We start from the raw sequence: 17,871 nt of genomic DNA on the forward strand, positions 1-17,871 counted from the left end.
TGTGATCGTGATGTTCTAACCTGCTCTAATTAAGTCGATTTCATTCTTTGTTTCCCCATTTGGACTTCTCCCGGTCCATTTCTTCCTGTTCTTTTGTAGAAGAATGCATTCATTATTCTCATACATTTCATCAAAATTTGCCACCATTTCCTCTGTGTCATTCCTCTCCTGCTCCTAATTTTCCTGTACATGCTTTTCCATTTTTTGATTTGCCAACTTTTGCACTGAAGTCTGCCATGAGTATACAGTAGTATATGTGGTCTTTTCTTCTTCCATAATCTGAGGGATCTCGTCACAATGTTTCTATTTCTTTATCTGAGCTTTGAGAACTGGATGCATATATATGTATTATCTTCAAGGTGTATTTTTTGTATAGTCTAATAACAATCCATGCTTTTCTGTCAGACACATTGCTGCAGTTTAAAATCTTCTCCGCAAGATTTCTGTTAATCAAAAATCTTACGTCAATCTGGCATTTTACCTTCCTCTTTAGTAAAATAGGTGGTTGCTGTCTTGGAGGTGGATGACAAGCTGATGACAGGGAGAGCCGGAGCTCCCGCGTCACCGGCCCTCAGGACCTGTTCCTGACAATCTCCCTTTGTTGAACATTTTCAGTGTTTTCATTAACACAGAGAGTAGGCCAGCATACTCTCATTATACGAGTATCTCTACCTTCAACTGTCTGTACCACACTATATGCACATTAGATATCACACCTATTTCCATCCCCCCTTAGTAATGGCCGCCTCATTAATATCAAATTCGATGGTATTTTGGATTGCCACCACCGGCTGAGAAGGGCTGGCGCCACAGGGTCCTTCTGGTCACAATCAAGCGACTGTGCCTACAGCGGTTGTTGTAAACATTGTTCATGCTCGTCAGCGAAGAAGCACAGGTTTGGCCTCCTGTTTCACCAATACCCGTGGTCCTAATACCAGTCTGAATTCCGTTCACTTTTTCCTCCAGTCAGTGTCCCCTCTAGCTCTGTTCCTTACAGAATCCCAAATATTTTCCTCTACAGACATATCCCCATTTTGTTTTCCTAGTTACCAACTTCTTACAAACTTCCGTAACAAGGGTGGCACCTGTGGTTATATCAAATCTGAATTTGCAGTTGACACTGTTTTGAACTTCACTTCGGTTAATTTTGATATATTAACTAAATTATCTAAATATTACCAAATATATCTGTGTAGTTTATCACTCCCCCAATGCTTCTTCAGAACCCAGTGTATTTGACTCCATATCTACACAGCTGACCAACCCTTACCTCACCCTTGCCACAGAACTTACCGTTTTGGGTGATTTCAACATTCATAATGTAGAATGGTTATTGTATTCTGCTGTCATAAATGACTTTGTGTCATAAAAGACTGTGTAGGTTCCTTTGTGGTTGAGTTATATATATATTTTAGATTTGTGGACGAGCGGTTTTTATATCGTGGAGTAGCTTCCCATTTGTCATGTAGTGACAGGAGAGGTAAAGAATAGTATGGGACTATTTTTATTTGTCTTGGAAATATTAACAAGTCTCTCACACAGAGCGTAAGTATAGAGTCCCGTCCCGCTATCTATCTCTCTGTCTCTCTCTCTCTCTCAAATTGCCAAGCCCTTCTCACTGTGACCTGTCTCTTCTAAGGCCTGTCTCCTTCTAAGCTTTCTTTCCTAAATTCTGGTGAAACAGGAGACGTATCACGTGTGTTCCTCGTGGATGGAAAGTTTAAGAAGCCTGTGTGTGAGTATGTGTGTATATGTGTGTGTATGGTTACTAGGTCTTTGTTCACGAGAGGATTGCTGACAGCTAACTGCATCATCTCCTTACTGGCCGCTGTCGTCAGCTTTCCTCAGTGTAACTTGCATCCTCATTTCCTTTTCCCAGGCTCACAGAGGGCTGTCTATCTATCTATTTATCTATCTATCTATTATGATTTGTAATTATAATATGTAGTCTTGACACTGCTAGGACTGACGATAATGGTATAGAATGCGAGCTGTTTGCAGAATCCTTTAATCTCACTCAATTGGTAAAACAACCAACCGGAACGCCAGATAATCCTGACCCTAACGTCTGTCTCTTGGACCTGTTTCTGACAATTAATCCCGATCAGTACAGGATAGAAGTACTGTCATCACTCGAATCCTAAACCACAATCTCATCAAAGCCTTATTAGTCAGTTCCCCCAAACCTCCCTGGGATGGAGTTAGAAATTATCTTATTGATATTCCATGGCAGTCTGTCTTCTCTAGTGACATCAGTTCTACCCAGTCCCACATAAATGACTTAATACAAGCTGGTATGGAATTGTTCACACCCAGTCAACAATTCTCTAGAAGATCGAACAGCTCCAAACTGGTTTGACAGCAATTGTGCCAGAGCAACGATCCAAAAGTCCTTGGTATGTAAGTCTTACTTAGAATAAAATAAAAAATCTGAATCTTCTAGTCAGTTCAAAATTGCTAGAAACGATGCAAAAGCAGTAATAAATCTTGCTAAATCAAACTTTCTTCACAACCAAGAATCCAAACTATTAGACAATCCTAATGACAATAGAATAATCTGGTCAACTCTCAGTTCTTAAAATGAAATCTTTAACATGTCATTACCCATTCCCCTACTAAAACCTTCAGATGGTAACACTGTAAATGACTCGCGTGGTAGAGTGAACATCCTTGCCAGTACATATGACAGAAATTCTACCCAGAGGAAATCAGCCAGAACGTCCCTGTACTAGAATTTGACTCTCCCGAAATTGCTCGACTTAAGATACTGACTAGATACGTAAAATCCATCCTGGACAACTTACCAGCCAACCAAGCCCCAGGCCCAGATGGAATTCCTCCAATTGCTTTGAAAAAGTGTTCCCCTGAACTTGCTTCTGTTTTAGCTAAATAATTCAGACTATGCATACGTCTTCATTCCCTAATTCATGGATGGAAGTCAGTATCCGCAGAGTTCCGAAGAAAGGAAGTTCATCTGACCCCTCTGATTACAGACCAATTGCTATCATATCTTCTCTTGGTAAAGTATTTGAGATTGTAATTAATAAACACAATGTTAAACACCTTGAATCCAGCAACTTAGTTAGTGATGGACAGAATGGTTTTCGTTACGAAAGATCCATTATTGATATAATCAATCTCCTGTCTCATACCATCCATCAGTCAATTGACCAATATGAAGAAACTTATGCTATAGCTTTTCACAGAGTGTGGCACCGTTCCCTGCTATCCAAACTCCCTTGCTATGGCCTGTCATCTTTTGTTCCTCTGATTTCCTCATATCTTAGCGACAGAAGATAAGAGTAAAAGCACATGAGGTATATTCCAATATATATGTATATATATATATATAAATATATATCTATATATATATATATATATATAAATATATATATTTTTTTTTTTTTTTTTTTTTTTTTTTTTTTTTTCAGTAGCAGCTGCCATTGCAAGTCCTGCTGAACAAAGGTCTCCCCCAGTCTTCTCCACGAATTCCTTGACTGTGCCAATCTCTGCCAGGTTATGCGCACAACTTCCCTATCTCATCTCGCCACCTCCTGTCTGACCTTTTTCGGCCATGCTTTCAGTCTCTTGGATTCCAGTCAGTCAGCCTCTTGCTCCACCACTTATCCATAATAAGATATTCCCAGGATTGACCTTTCCATTCCATTTTTAAGCAGATCTGTGTTTTTTTTTCACTGATTTTGTCATTTTCGGGGTTTCACCGCCGTATGCTATAGCTATGGTTACCAAAAGCTTTCTATCCAGTTGTAATGTCTTGTTTTATTTCGTTTTCAAAGCCTTTCGTTAGTTTAATTATTTGTCTTTACATATATATATATATATATATATATACACACTCATATGAGGCTTCTGAAGCTTGAAGCGAAGTGACATTCTGCCTAACTTCAAATCACAGCCACATAAGCCCTAAAATAGGCTACAGTCCAGCATTATGTGCTGTTATTAGATTGTAACAGCCAAATCTTTATACATGTACTTAAGGAAAATCAGACGGTGATCCGGGAGATGTAGTGTCATTAGAGATGTTGAACTAAAGCACTTGTGTTAAGTAAACGACAAAATTCTCTCTCTCTCTCTCTCTCTCTCTCTCTCTCTCTCTCTCTCTCTCTCTCTCTCTCTCTCTCTCTCTTTCTCTCTCTCTCTCTCTCTCTCTCTCTCTCTCTCTCTCTCTCTCTCTCTCTCTCTCTCTCTCTCTCTCTCGTGGACAGAAGTGCATATCATCATCCACCTGTGGGTGATAACATGCTCCTTTGTCCACTACGTCTTATTCAGGCATCCTTAACTCCGGGGATGAGAGAGGCAGAAGCGAACAGACTTTGGCATTTCACTGTAGCCTACCTCATATGACAGTGCTGTTTAGTCAGATTCTAAATATAGCAAATTCTCAAGTTATCTGCGCATTCATTACTTTTGTTGCTTGTGATAGTTATCCTTGAAAGCGTTTTATTCTTTTCATTTACGTACCTGTCTTTTCCTTTACCGGCAGACTTTCACTGATCATATGGATTGTTCTCGCAAGCAGAGCGACCCAGTTCATTTAGGTAAACACAAACCTCCTATATGTTTGAATTTGTATTTCGATAGTAAGTGGTCCAGTTCCGTTAGGTGAAAACAAACCCGCTAATTTAACCAAACAGGCAAACTGGAACACGCCAAGATCAAGAATACAGGTGTTTCAAACCCAGGTGTTATGAATACCAATGTTACAAATGCAGGTGTTACATATACATGCGTTACGAAAGTCTAGCATTAACAATAATACAAATGTTACACAGATGTTATAAGTGCAGTTGTTACAAAATACGGGCGTTACAAGTCTCCAGCATCAACACCGTTACAGTTCATTGCCTCTATTCCACATTGCTTGTTAGAATTGTTACAGGCAGGGACACGGTGGGTGGATGCACAGGACAGGTTTGCAGGGTCTCTTGGGCTTCCATGGGGGTCGGATCGGCGGGCAGTTGCAGGGGTGAGCGACACAGTAGCACGGGGGACCTGGTGAGGGGAGAAAAAATGAATTAAGGATAGCCAAGCGAATGCACTATGGTCTCCACACGTTTGCAGTACGCTAACATGCTTCTATGCAAGTGCCATGAAGATCAATGAACACACAAGATCAAGATCAATGAACACACAAGAATAGGATCTCAAAACTTTATTGTTCGTGTGGTTTGCTCTGTGACTATCAAACCCTTTAAATGACCAACTTAAAAGAGGAAAAAACGAAAAGCTACCTGGGGACATTTGCCCAAGGAACAACTGTTCCAAGTTTGAAGCGAACTGGTGATGAAATAAAGGAACATAATTCAGTTAAACGTGTTTGGAAGAAAGAAGAAACAGGAAATAAGCACAGTAGGTATCCAATATAGTATGTAGCTCGAATAAGGTTTAGATGAAGGATGTAGTTTTAATAGCAAATTCATTTTTTGTTGTTGTTGTTGTTGTTTTAGTTGCCATTTGATGTCGCTCTTTTCTTCCTCCATCTTGTTGTCATATGGGCTTTGCTTGGCTCTAGGATGTTCAGCCCATTAATTTCATAGTATCCGTACTACCTGCAGACGACTTTATTTAATGTAATAAAAATCCCATAGTAGTAAATAGATTCTGTTTTACGCTGCATAAAATCGTCAGGATATTATAAGAATACTTTTACCTGCATGTTTTTTTTTGTTTTTTTTCATCAACTACTAGGATGTTCCTACACTTCGTTGACAATCTTCTCAAATCGAGGTTCAATTTCCTCCTCCAAAACATCCCGCATTCCCGAATTAACACACTGGAACTTCCAGCTCCACTGTCAATAAAAGGCAAAAGGAGTTTACTAATCAGTTTCTTGGCAATGCCTTTTTTTAAGTGTAGAAAAAATCGAACGATTTAACTGTATTAAACTGTCATTCACCCTTTCATGTTTCTTTCTCCTCTCTGGTTCCATTCATCCCCTAAATAAGCCTAATTTCGTTCATCCTTGGGTGAACCATTCACCAGTTTAAGGAGCGCTGATCTAGAGGCATGGGACGCCTGGTAAGTGTGGAAAGCAAGATTATAAACTTTAAACACACACACACACACACACACACACACACACACACACACACACACACACACACACACACACACACACACACACACACACACACACACACACACACAAGTAAACACCTACACTGTTCACTTTAACTTTGTCAATAAATCCCATCTCACCATGGTATAAACACAGGTTAAAACTAGTCACGGAAAAGCGCACTGGGAAGGATGTAGAGCCGTAGCATTCTCCTATTCTGCTACGGAAAGGTTGTATAGCTGTAGCGTTCTCTTATTCTGCCATGGAAAGGATATAGAGCTGTAACATCCTCTTATTCTGTTATGGGAAGGATGTAGGGCCGCAGCATTGTCTTATCCTGCAATGGAAAGGACGTAGAGCCGTAGCATTGTCTTATTCTTCTATGGAAAGGATGTAGAGCCGTAGCATTGTCTTCTGCAGTGGGATGGATGTAGAGCCGTAGCAATGTCTTGTTCTGCCACCGAGATACCGTACGTAAAACAGCCTGCAAAAGACTAATCTCTCCGGCAAGTTAATATAGTCTACTTAGAGTTTAAAGTCAGACACGACCACTGTACAAAACAACAGTATCAGCACTGCGACGCTCCTTAACCCTTCAAGCACTATAGTAGCCGCAGCGAGAAATGAACGCTGTGGTGGGGCAGGCGGGATGACCTGGGATTCCCCCACTGTTGCCATATCCACATGTCACCGACCATAGAGGTAGGATGTCACCGACCATCGGCCACCGCTGCAGCCCCGCTCCATGATCCTTACCCTGTGTCTCTGGCTTTCTCTTTCTCTCTCGGTTTCTATATAAACTGGTGTATTTCCGAAACTAATTATGAAATTATTATGACTTTTGTTCCACACCACCACTGAGGTAAAAATCAAGGAGAGTTTTCTGTATAAAGGTTTCCCCCCCCTTGTCTGAGGGCAGGTCAGTTCTGGCGAGTGTATAATTATAGGTCAGGCGGAGGTATCGGCAAGGCCGCACTCCCCCGCTCATATGCCACATTTAGGAGGGGGGGGGAAACCTTTATACAGAAAACTCTCCTTGATTTTTACCTCAGTGGTGGTGTGGAACAAAAGTCATAATAATTTCATAATTAGTTTCGGAAATACACCAGTTTATATAGAAACCGAGAGAGAAAGAGAAAGCCAGAGACACAGGGTAAGGATCATGGAGCGGGGCTGCAGCGGTGGCCGATGGTCGGTGACATCCTACCTCTATGGTCGGTGACATGTGGATATGGCAACAGTGGGGGAATCCCAGGTCATCCCGCCTGCCCCACCACAGCGTTCATTTCTCGCTACGGCTACTATAGTATTTCTCTCAGGCGAAAATAGAGGGTGGTCCACGAGTCCACATATAACCCATCTCAATCTTTGTGTGTTGAGGGAACGGCTCATTCTGCTGCTGTGAGGAGCGTAGACATTTTGGACGCTTCGTGAAATTAATAATCAAGCAATTTCCAGACCTCTTAATCCCGTTCGGGGTGGCCACAAATAAATCACCTCCGCGTCGCCCAGTCCTCTGGCATTTGGAAACCCTCCCTCCAGCTCAAATACACCCTCTCTCATATCTCTCATATATCACTCCACTCCATCTCGCCATCTCATCCTTGGTCTGTCCCTCCACCTCACTTACATAAACTCTCCATGTAATCGCTGGGTGTTAAAAGAGATTATAAAGTCTGAAATAGGGTGATCTTCTTCAGACTTCAAATGGAAAAATTACAATAAAAAATGGAGATCTTGTTTACTGAAATGATCGACAGCTCTCATGCCTCAAGGGCAGGGATTCTCAACCTGGGGTTCACGAGTCCCCAAGGGTTTGCAGCAGGGTTTTTAGGGGGTACTTAGATGGCTAACGAAAATATATTAAATCCACTGAGAGTGACAGACTGACAGACAGACAGAGAGTAGTATGGTTGTAGATGCGCTTATGAAGTTGGTTCACAGTTTCACGTTCAGACAGCAGTCCTGAATGAGAATGAGGGATACCATCAGTCTTAGTTCAGTCAGCTGCAGCAGCTGATGCACGGTTTTTGTTGCACCACTGTCTCCAGATATTCTTGTTTACCTAAATGAGGTATATTCATAATATTTCTAATTGTGTGTTGGTGTTTTTGATATACGATGATATGTATGCTAGTGATTTTTTTACGTGGAAGCGATTATCATTTTTTAGTGATATAGCATTTTGGAAACCTTGTTTATGACTGTGGTCATATTTGTAGCTACTCGGCAGCAAACCTTAAATTTTATTGGTGTTGTCGGAGGTATGCACTCTCTGGGTGTTCTGTAGTTACTGTTTGTTCTATTGTCACTGGTGGTAATGTGACTGCCTGAAGTTGTTTGTAATATGTGATCTTACGACAGTGGTGATAACAGGACTGCCTGATGGTGTTTTTATTGTGTAATCTTATGACGATGGCGATATTATAACTGCTTATCATGGCCAGTGATTTTATGTATGGCTTTGGTTACGTATTTTTCTTACCATTCCAGATACCATTATGGTCTCATCAGCGAAGAAACGTCAGTATGATGAAAGCTACATTCAGTATGAATTCACTACTATCGTTAAAAGCCGGCGTGAATTTCTACAGTGGGTTATATGTCACAAACTTTTACCACTGAAGTGCATGAAACCAAACTTTCTCCGGCGACATTTTAATAGTTGATATCCGAATCCGAAAAGTAAGAATGCTACCTTCTTCAGGCTAACGGAACAGGGACTGAAACGAGCACGCTTCGATCGTTCGCGACAGTTCAGTCAACAAAATGCATCTGGGTTGCGAGCATCATTTTTTTTTTTTTTAATGCAAGATAGAAGGAACCAAAGGCCAGGAGCCCGCAAACCTTTCCTTCCAAGAAATCATACAAAAACAATACAAAAGAGAGCCAAATTCAAGATCCGTTCATTTCGAGATGCTTGGACATGCACACTGAATTTGAAAGAAGTAAATACAGACAGAGGGAGACAGTTCCAGAGTTGACCTGTTGCATAAATGAAGGACTGGGAGTAACGGTTAACTCTTGCATTAGAGAGCTGGACAGAAAAGGGATGAGAGTTTGTTCCTAGACGGGTGCTACGCGTCCGTCGTAGAGGTGGAGGGATGCAAACAGAAAGTTCAGTGGTGCAGTGACCATTGAAGTAGCGACAGAAAAGAGATAACGATGCAACAGTGCGGCGGAGAGACAGAGGTTGAAGGGAGCCAGTAAGAGGAGGAGAGTTGATGAAAGGGAGCCAGTAAGAGGAGGAGAGTTGATGAAAGGGAGCCAGTAAGAGGAGGAGAGTTGATGAGACGAAAAGCCTCTGACTCCATCATATTGAGAAGAGCTGTATATGGGGAGCCTCCCCACATATGAGATTTGTACTCTACACAGGGGCAAATAAAACCCGTGTATAAAGTCAACAACTGTGCAGGTGTAAGGGAGGTACGGAGTCGGCTTAGCAAACCTTCTCCCTTGGAAGCAGATTTTACAAGTGATGAAATATGATCTTTCCAAGATAAGTCCCGAGTGAAAGAAACCCCAAGCATGTTCAAGGATGATGCAGGACTGAGCTGGATATTATTAAACATTACTGGGTACTCCTGTGGAAGATTTTAACGGGTTAATAGGTGTAAGAACCGAGTCTTTGATGCTTTAAAAACAGGATTATTTTTACCCCAGTCATAAATACCAGCCAAGTCAGACATTAGGTGTGCCATAGCCTCATCCTTTGTTTGTTGAAGTAACTACTGAGATGGACGTTGTGGGAACCGAATGAAAAGGTGAAGGGTGGAATCATCAGCGTACGAGTGGATAGGGTTAGATGTACAGCTTAGAAGGTCATTGATGAATAAAAGGAAGAGAGTTGGTGAAAGGATAGAGCCCTGAGGAACACCACTGTTGATAGATCTAGGAGAAGAACGATGACCGTCTACAACAGCAGCTATAGAACGACCAGAAAGGAAGCTATAGATGAAGGCACAGATAGAAGGATAGAATCCATAAGAGTGCAGTTTGGAAAGTAAAGATTTATGCCAGACTCGATCGAAAGCCTTAGAGATGTCAAGTGAAATGTCAAAGCTTTTGCCAAAGTCCCGAAAGGAAGATGACCAGGAGTCTGAGAGGTAGGCGAGAAGATCGCCAGTGGAGCGTCCCTGACGGAACGCATCCTGAAGATCAGAAAGAAGGTTGTGATGGGAAAGTTGCTTTAAAATCTTTGTTAAGAAGTGACTCGAAAACTTTTGAGACACAGGATGTTAGAGCAATCGGACGATAGTTAGAGGGTTGGGAATGGTCATCCTTCTTTGGAACTGGCTGAATAAGAGCAACCTTACAAAAAGAAGGAAAGGTACAAGTTGATAGACAAAGGCGAAAGAGTTTACCCAGGCAAGGTGTAAGCACAGAAGCACAGTTCTTGAGGGCAACAGGAGGGACTCCATCAGGCCCATATGCCTTGTTAAGCTGCCGTCACACTGGGACAAAAGTGGCTAACATGCTAGCCAGTTTTACGACCCGCTAGCCAAACTTCAGCGAGATTTCGCCTGCGAGGCGAAATGGATAACAATTCTCGCTCACAGCTTGTTGGTGGGATTAGAACTCAAATGAGCCTATATTAATTTTGTAATTGGTGAGAAAATATTCTGTTATTCACAGAAGGAAACTTTAACTAAAGCTGTTAAGTAAATACAATTTAATTCTTGTGGTTTTTGTTCACTTTTATTTATTTCTTGTACAATGAAATAAATATTCGGACACTCGGGTGACCAGCCACGGAGGCAGTCTGTTTTGTCTATTTCAATATGGATCCTGCGGCAAAGAAAACTCAAGAAGACTGGTTTGTGGCTCTGGAGTTGCTATAGTAAGTGAGGCGGTTACAGAAATTGAGGAAAAGGGAGTGGGTACTCCGGGGTGGTTTGTTTACAAATGACCACGAGGTGCCAAGGCAGACGACACTGTTGGCCGTTTCTGCTCGCAAAAACACACGAGTGTGATGGACACTCGACTCTGCTAGCCGTTTTCACTCACAAAACTGGCTCGCATGTTAGCCACTTTTGGTCTAGTGTGACGCCGCCTTTAGTATTAAGGCCAGTGATGGCAGAAAATACATCAGCAGAAGAAATTTTAATGTCAGCCATGAGGAAGTCAGAGGGGGGGAAGTGATGGAGAAACAGCACCGGAATCATGTGAGGTGGAATTGGAGGAGAAAGTCTGAGCAATGAGATCTGTCTTATCTGTAGAAGAAATTCCTACAGAACCATCAGAATAGGAAGGATGATGAGGTAAAGTTGTTAGAAAGGTTTTTGGCAAGGTGCCAGAAGGAGCGGGAAGAATTCGAGTTGGAGAGTTGAAAGCTTCTAGTGCAGATGAAATTATTTTTAGCAGAACGAAGAACAGACTTAGCACGATTCCGGGCAGAAACAAAAAAGATGTGATTCATGAGTGGGTTGGCTCTGGTACCTTTTATAGGCCCTCTCCTTGTTGTGGACAGCATTAGAACAAGCGTGATTAAACCAAGGCTTGCATGCATTAGTCAAAGGATATGAGAAGGGAATGTAAATGGTATCACTGAGAATTGTATATAAAAAAATTGCTAAGAATTTAATCATCTCAGACAATAAGTGGTTGCTGAAATAACAGGGACATCATTAGGTTAATCTGCAGTCCAGTCTGATGAGTGGATTGACGTGGTTGCTTATGCCCAACTCTTCTTGGTGTTTGTACGATGCATCAGTGGTGGAGATTTCTGTGAGAACTTCTTGTTCTGCCATGCTTTAGAGTCGACTACAAAAGGTAAAAACATTTCCCCTAGGTCAAATTTTTAGGTGATGGATTTTCTTGAAATAATACGTGCGTGCACAACTAATACAGCAATGCTTGACCGTCAGTCAGGGCTTCGAGCAAGAGTGAATGAGGCGCATCCTGAAACAAGGCATCTTCACTGTACGAGGTATGCTTCACAGATACGCTCTGGCATCTACAACTCTCCCACCAAACTTAAGATTAGTACCTGTTCAAGATGTTCACATGGTAAATAACATCGTCAAGTGTCCTACATACACGACTCTTCCATCTACTGTGCCGAGAGTTTGGAGCAGAATAAGAAATGTTAATCCTTCACGCCGAGGTTCGTTGGCTGTTACGGGGGAATGTGGTATCAGGAGTAGAGTCACTGAAGGAGGAGCTTTCCGAATTCTCTCAATGTGCCAACAAGACAAAGTCACTGAGTTCGCCAAGAAAATGTCCGACAACCAGTGATTAATTTCATGGACAAACTAAGATCATTCAGCATGAAGATGTAGCTGTAAGAAGAGAAGGTCAAAGACGAGAATCTTAGCATGTTTGAACACCTTCATGAAGCACTTGATAAAAGCAAAGGCACTGGAAAACTAGAACTGGTGCACCTTGTTCAAACACATCCTTCTTCCCTGCGGATTGAGTTGCAGTCTTATTTTCCCAAACTGAGTTAGCTGGAATCAAAATCAGTTAGAAGCCCAGTCGTCATTAATGTGCACCTTCTCCCACATAACGGGCAAGAATTCCTAGAGTTGGTGAACGACTCTGCTGCAAAAGATGCATTTGAAACACTTCCCCTCACGAAGTTCTGGTCTAAAATGAGTGAGCTTTACCCTGCTGTAGCTGACTGCTGTGAGGCCTTTGCTGATGTTCCCTAGTAATTATTCTGTGAGGAAGGATTTTCAACGCCGTTGAACATAAAAGCTAAACACTGAGTACGGCTTTATGTGAAGCATGCCCTTCCAGTATATCTGTCTAATACTGCTCCTCGAACTGAGAAACTGGTTTGCACAAAACCGGCACAGCCTTCACACTGAAGTTTAATACTGGTTGTGGTTGTCATATTTAAAGCTTGGTGTTAATGATTACTTGCCAAGTGAAGTCATTATAATTTTGCTTATCTTACAATAGCCGGTATTGTGCCATTCTACACTGAATTTGAGCTAATGTTTACTTTCTTCATTAGGTAACTGCAGCTTCACTTCTGAGCGCTATCACTGTACATCGATGTTATTACTTTAATTAATAGTCATTACAGTGTCAACCATTTGATAATATATCCATTGTACTACCACTGTATAGTGAATCAGTCATAATATATTAATATTCTTGATTCACTGTCAGATTAATGTGGATAAGGGTCGATGGGCTGATACCGTGCGCAGTACCTGGTGGGAAAAGGCTGAAGAACCCCTACTTTAGAGGGGCAAAGTTGGGTCAAAACTGTTGCTTCTTCAGCAAGAAATATTTCCCGACCTGGATGTAATGGACGCCTTGTGGTCTAGTGGGCTAAGGCGTCCAGGCAGATGGGACCCATTGAGTCCCCATCTGAGGGATGGCTGGGGTTTATTGCTCATACAATGCCACTCAGGGGCGAACAAGATAGGTCACCCTCGTCATATGTGTCGGGAGTGAGTAGACTAGGCCCGGGCTCCTACGTTTCTAATAGGCAAAAAAGCTTGGATGGATATATAGATAGACAGACAGACAGGCAGACAGATGGAAATAGAATGAGGGAGAAACTCACGGTAACCTCTCCCAGGTGCCGACTCCACCACGGCCACTACCGCCACCATCCTGAAAAAAAAAAGATAAATAAATAAATGTGGCAAATACATTACCAAAATATATACCTAAATAAATGAAAACGAAAATAAAAAGTATCAAAATCAACAACTAAATCATTCCAACAAAAAACTGCTGCAATATAAATACGTATGAAAATCAGTAACTAAATAATGAATAAACAAATGAAAAATAAATCAGATAAAAGGTTAAATCAGTAAGTAAACAATACAGAAATAAATGCATACATATATACAAACATGTATAAACAAATGAATAAGAAAGGATAATCAAAACTTCCCATATCCTTGTCGAAAGTTCTCTTGTTCTTGTCATTATAGGGGAGGGAGGGATAGAATACTTCCCCCGTTTTCCCTGCTTGTCGTAAGAGGCGACTGAGAGGGACACTTTTATCTACAGTCTTTTTGCTGTCTCGCGTTTCCTTGTACTGTCTCTGTTCTAACCCTCTGCATTATATTTTCTTTGTTTAGTTATTTCCCCGTCTCCACTGTCTGGTTCCTGCGAGTCGATAGCAAAGGCTGCAGGGTCACCGCCGGATTAAGGGGGGGGGGGCCCAAGGGGCCAGGGCCCTGGGCCACCCACCAAGAGAGGGCCTCCCACCAGAGCAACTTGTGTTCATTTCATTTCGTGTTTATGCATTACATATTACAGCATTGGATGAATAGTCCCCGTTCAGTATTCCTAACTAAAAGTGTCCTATTTATATATTAGGATTTAGGTTACCAGTCTGTGGTGCATGCCATTGGGGGAGTTGGAAAGGGGGCCTCCCTTCCAAGCGGGCCCCGGGCCTCCCACATGCTTATTCCAGCCGTGTGCAGGGTAAAATATATTTCTGCCTAAATAATCTTGAACTTTGGTAACGAAGCAATGGCCCTCAGTTCCGTGTAGCCAAGAATCCCATGGTGTAGGAATAAGTTTGTAAATCCAAATAGAACCCTAAGAATAAGAAACTGGAATGTCCGAACACTAAATCAAGCTGATAAAATGGAAGAACATATTTCAGTGTTCAAGGAATACAATATAGATATTTGTCCTCTTACAGAAACGAGGTTGCTTGGAGTTGATAAAATGAATTTGGAAGATGGTATTACTTTGCTGGTGTCAGGTAGGAGTGATGGAAATCATTACCAAGGAGTAGGATTACTGTTGGGTAGAGATGCTTTCTAAGGCACTATGTGAGTCTGAGGCAATCAATGAGCGCTTGCTTTACGCTCGTTTAAAACTGACCATGGTAATATCAGTATGGTGGATGGGTACGCTCCGACAAATGAGGCTGCTGATGAAATGAAAGATGAGTTTTATGAGAAGCTGCAGGGTGTGGTGAATAGTGTGGCAGGACATGATGTGTTAGTTTGCATTGGTGATTAAGTGCGATTGCTGGCAGTAGCAGGGATGGCTTTGAAGAGTGTATGGGTAAGGAAGGTGTTGGTATAAGGAATGAAAATGAGGTCCGATTTGGAAGCTTTTTGTTGGCTAATGACTTTACGATTGGTGGAAGTACCTTTGAACACAGAGAAATACATAAAACTACCTGGATTTGGCCATGTGGTAAGTATTGTAACCAGACTGACCACACTACAATTAGCAGAAGGAATAGGAGTTATATGCAAGATGTTTGTGTAAGGACGGGGGCAGATATAGGTAGTGATCATCAACTTCTTGTGTCAAATATTAAAATACAACTTAAGAGAAATGTTAATGGTAATTGTACAGAAGGTAATAAATATGGTGTTGATGAGCTGTAAGCCAAGAAACCATTTACAACGCTGGGTGGTAACCATATAACCAAACCATACGTGCTCCCTACGTGTCAACAGTGGGTTGGTGGAGGGTTGGTGCCCCTCCCCGTAAAACAAATAACTCAGAGTCAAGTGGCCACTCCTTACGGGATTATGGCGTCTGGCAAAAGATAGACAGATAGATAGATGAGCTGAGAAATGATGAGAACACGAAGGAAGAGTTTCGGTGGGAATTTAGGAACCGGTTTCTAGTCCTGCAGACTTTGATGGAATCTGAAGACAATGACATTAATCAAATGTGGAGAGAAATGAAAGAGGTTTTGCATGAGAGTGCTAAGGTTACTATTTAGAAAATGGAAAAGGCGAGAAGGAGAAAGTGGATGCCGGGTGAAACATGGGATGCAATTCAGAAAAGGAAAGAGAAATTAAGAAGTGAAGCACAACATGTTGATGGCCAGGTAGTTGAGGTTCTTTGAGCAAAGTACTGGAGTTTACATTCTGAAGTAAAAAGACTCGTTAGGCGTGATAAGAGGAGGCTATATGATAAAGGTGACAGAGACAGAAATTAAGTAAAAATGACGGTCAGAATACGAGAGCAGCGTATCACACCATAACGAAGTTAAATAGGACTGAAAAGAGAAGGAAGGAAATACCTGTAAGGGATAGAAATGGTAGCTTGATGACCAAAGATTTGGATATAAAAGGAAGGTGTAAAGAGCATTTTGAACCTTTTCTAAATAGACCAATCCCAACTGAAGAGGACATTTTGCCAGCAGAGAGAGATTTGCAGATAGAAACAGGTGATATAACCTTAGAAGAGGTAGCAAAATCTATAAAGGAATAAAAGAATTTTAAGGCCCCAGGAGAGGATGGAATACTTCATGAAATGCTTATGGTGAAAAATGATGGGCATTCGCTCTTTTAAAACTTTTTAATGTGGCTTGGAATGGTGGAATTCCAGAAGAGTGGAAAAATTGAGTAATTATAGAATTACCAAAAAAAGATTTAAGTGTGTGTGGAAACTGGAGGGGGATAACTTTGACACCTGTAGTTCCAAAAGTCTTTTGCAAAATCTTGTTGAACAGAACAGAGCCAGTAATTGACAAATTTTTAAGAGAGAAGCAAGCGGAAATTAGAAAAGGTAAAGGTTGTAAGATCATATTTTTATTGTAAGGCATCTAATATAACAAGCTAATGAGATGAAAATGCCACTTAGTGTGTCCTCTGTGGATTCTGAAAAGGCGTTTGATAGTGTTTCACGTAGAGCTATATTGAAAATTATGAGGTTCTATGGTATACCAGAAAGTTTGTAAAAATTATTAGAAGCCTGCATGAAGGTACTTCTTGTACGGTAATGGTGGGTGGTTCTTTGAGCGATACGTTTGATGTTAGGTCAGGAGTGATTCAAGGAGGAGTTCTTTCGCCGTTGTATTGGTTATGGATTATGTTTTGAGAAGGGTTGTAAGGAGCAAAGGTGCAGGAATTAATTGGAAAGAAAATATAAGACTGATTGATTTGGACTAATAATAATAATAATAATAATAATAATAGTAAATGAGATTTTCATTTTGTCCAGAGAGATGAAGGTTCAATCTGCTAGAGCAGTTGGTCGATTGTCAGGAAAGAGAGTACGCGAAGAGCAAGATGGAGAGAAAAGAAAGTATGAAGAAAGCAGATAAAAAGGAGTGTTTGGAAGAGGAAGAAGGAGGAGGAAGAGGAGGAGATGAAGAGAGCAAGATGGAGAGACCAAAAAAAAAAAAATGGATATAGGAAGAACATGGTAAAGCAAATGAGAGAGGAGTGGTTGGAAGAAGTGAACTAAGAATATGGGAGGGGATGGTGATGAATTATGTAAGAGGAGCGGTCAGAAAGGACTACACACACACACACACGTGGGTCGCTTTGAATCTTCCTAGAATCCTACTGATACTCACACGAACAGGAAAGCAAGTACCCCACTCAACCACTTCATGATGCTCTTCCTCCTAAGTCACCTGCACGACTGATTCCGACGTCTCCTCTCGCCTTTTTATACGTCTCGCCTGAGTCAAACGGGAAACCTGTTGCCAGAATTTAATACACTTTTACTAACATCTTGTAAAATAATACATAAAAGTCATGGTTTATTCTTTACTCATTTTGCCTTTACTTGGTCCATATGTCAATTCTTTTATGGACATTACACGTAACCCAGTGGTAGGAAAAAAACAGTGTTATGGCTCTACACATAGATATAAATAAGCCTAGGCGCCGCATTACACTATTTTAGATGCGTCTGCGCGGCCCCCATCTTGGAACGTTCGAGGCAGACGATGTTGTGTTCCTGACGATGGGTAAAGTCGACCACGATTTACCTAGAAATGTCACAGTACTGCAGCTTTGGGGTGCAGAAAGCGTCGGAATATATCTATGGTGGCAGCGATAGCACGAGCGGTTTCAGTTGTCTGGTTATGCAAACGTCCCTCAGCT

At 41.5% G+C, this 17,871-nt stretch overlaps 1 long non-coding RNA gene across 1 annotated transcript; it reads right to left on the reverse strand.

The window, feature by feature from the left end:
- Positions 1-4,583: 4,583 nt before the first annotated feature.
- Positions 4,584-17,388, reverse strand: LOC145408922 (uncharacterized). Its single transcript, XR_013899014.1, has 3 exons — positions 17,337-17,388; positions 13,605-13,654; positions 4,584-5,016 (listed from the first exon to the last, which is right to left on the reverse strand). It is a non-coding gene; the product is annotated as an uncharacterized LOC145408922 (long non-coding RNA).
- Between the last annotated feature and the right edge of the window lie 483 nt (positions 17,389-17,871).

Source organism: Coenobita brevimanus, chromosome 79 (assembly GCF_032717465.1).
Source record: "Coenobita brevimanus isolate Jiangsu-jjx chromosome 79, ASM3271746v2, whole genome shotgun sequence".
In the NCBI taxonomy this organism is placed as follows: Eukaryota; Metazoa; Arthropoda; class Malacostraca; order Decapoda; family Coenobitidae; genus Coenobita; species Coenobita brevimanus.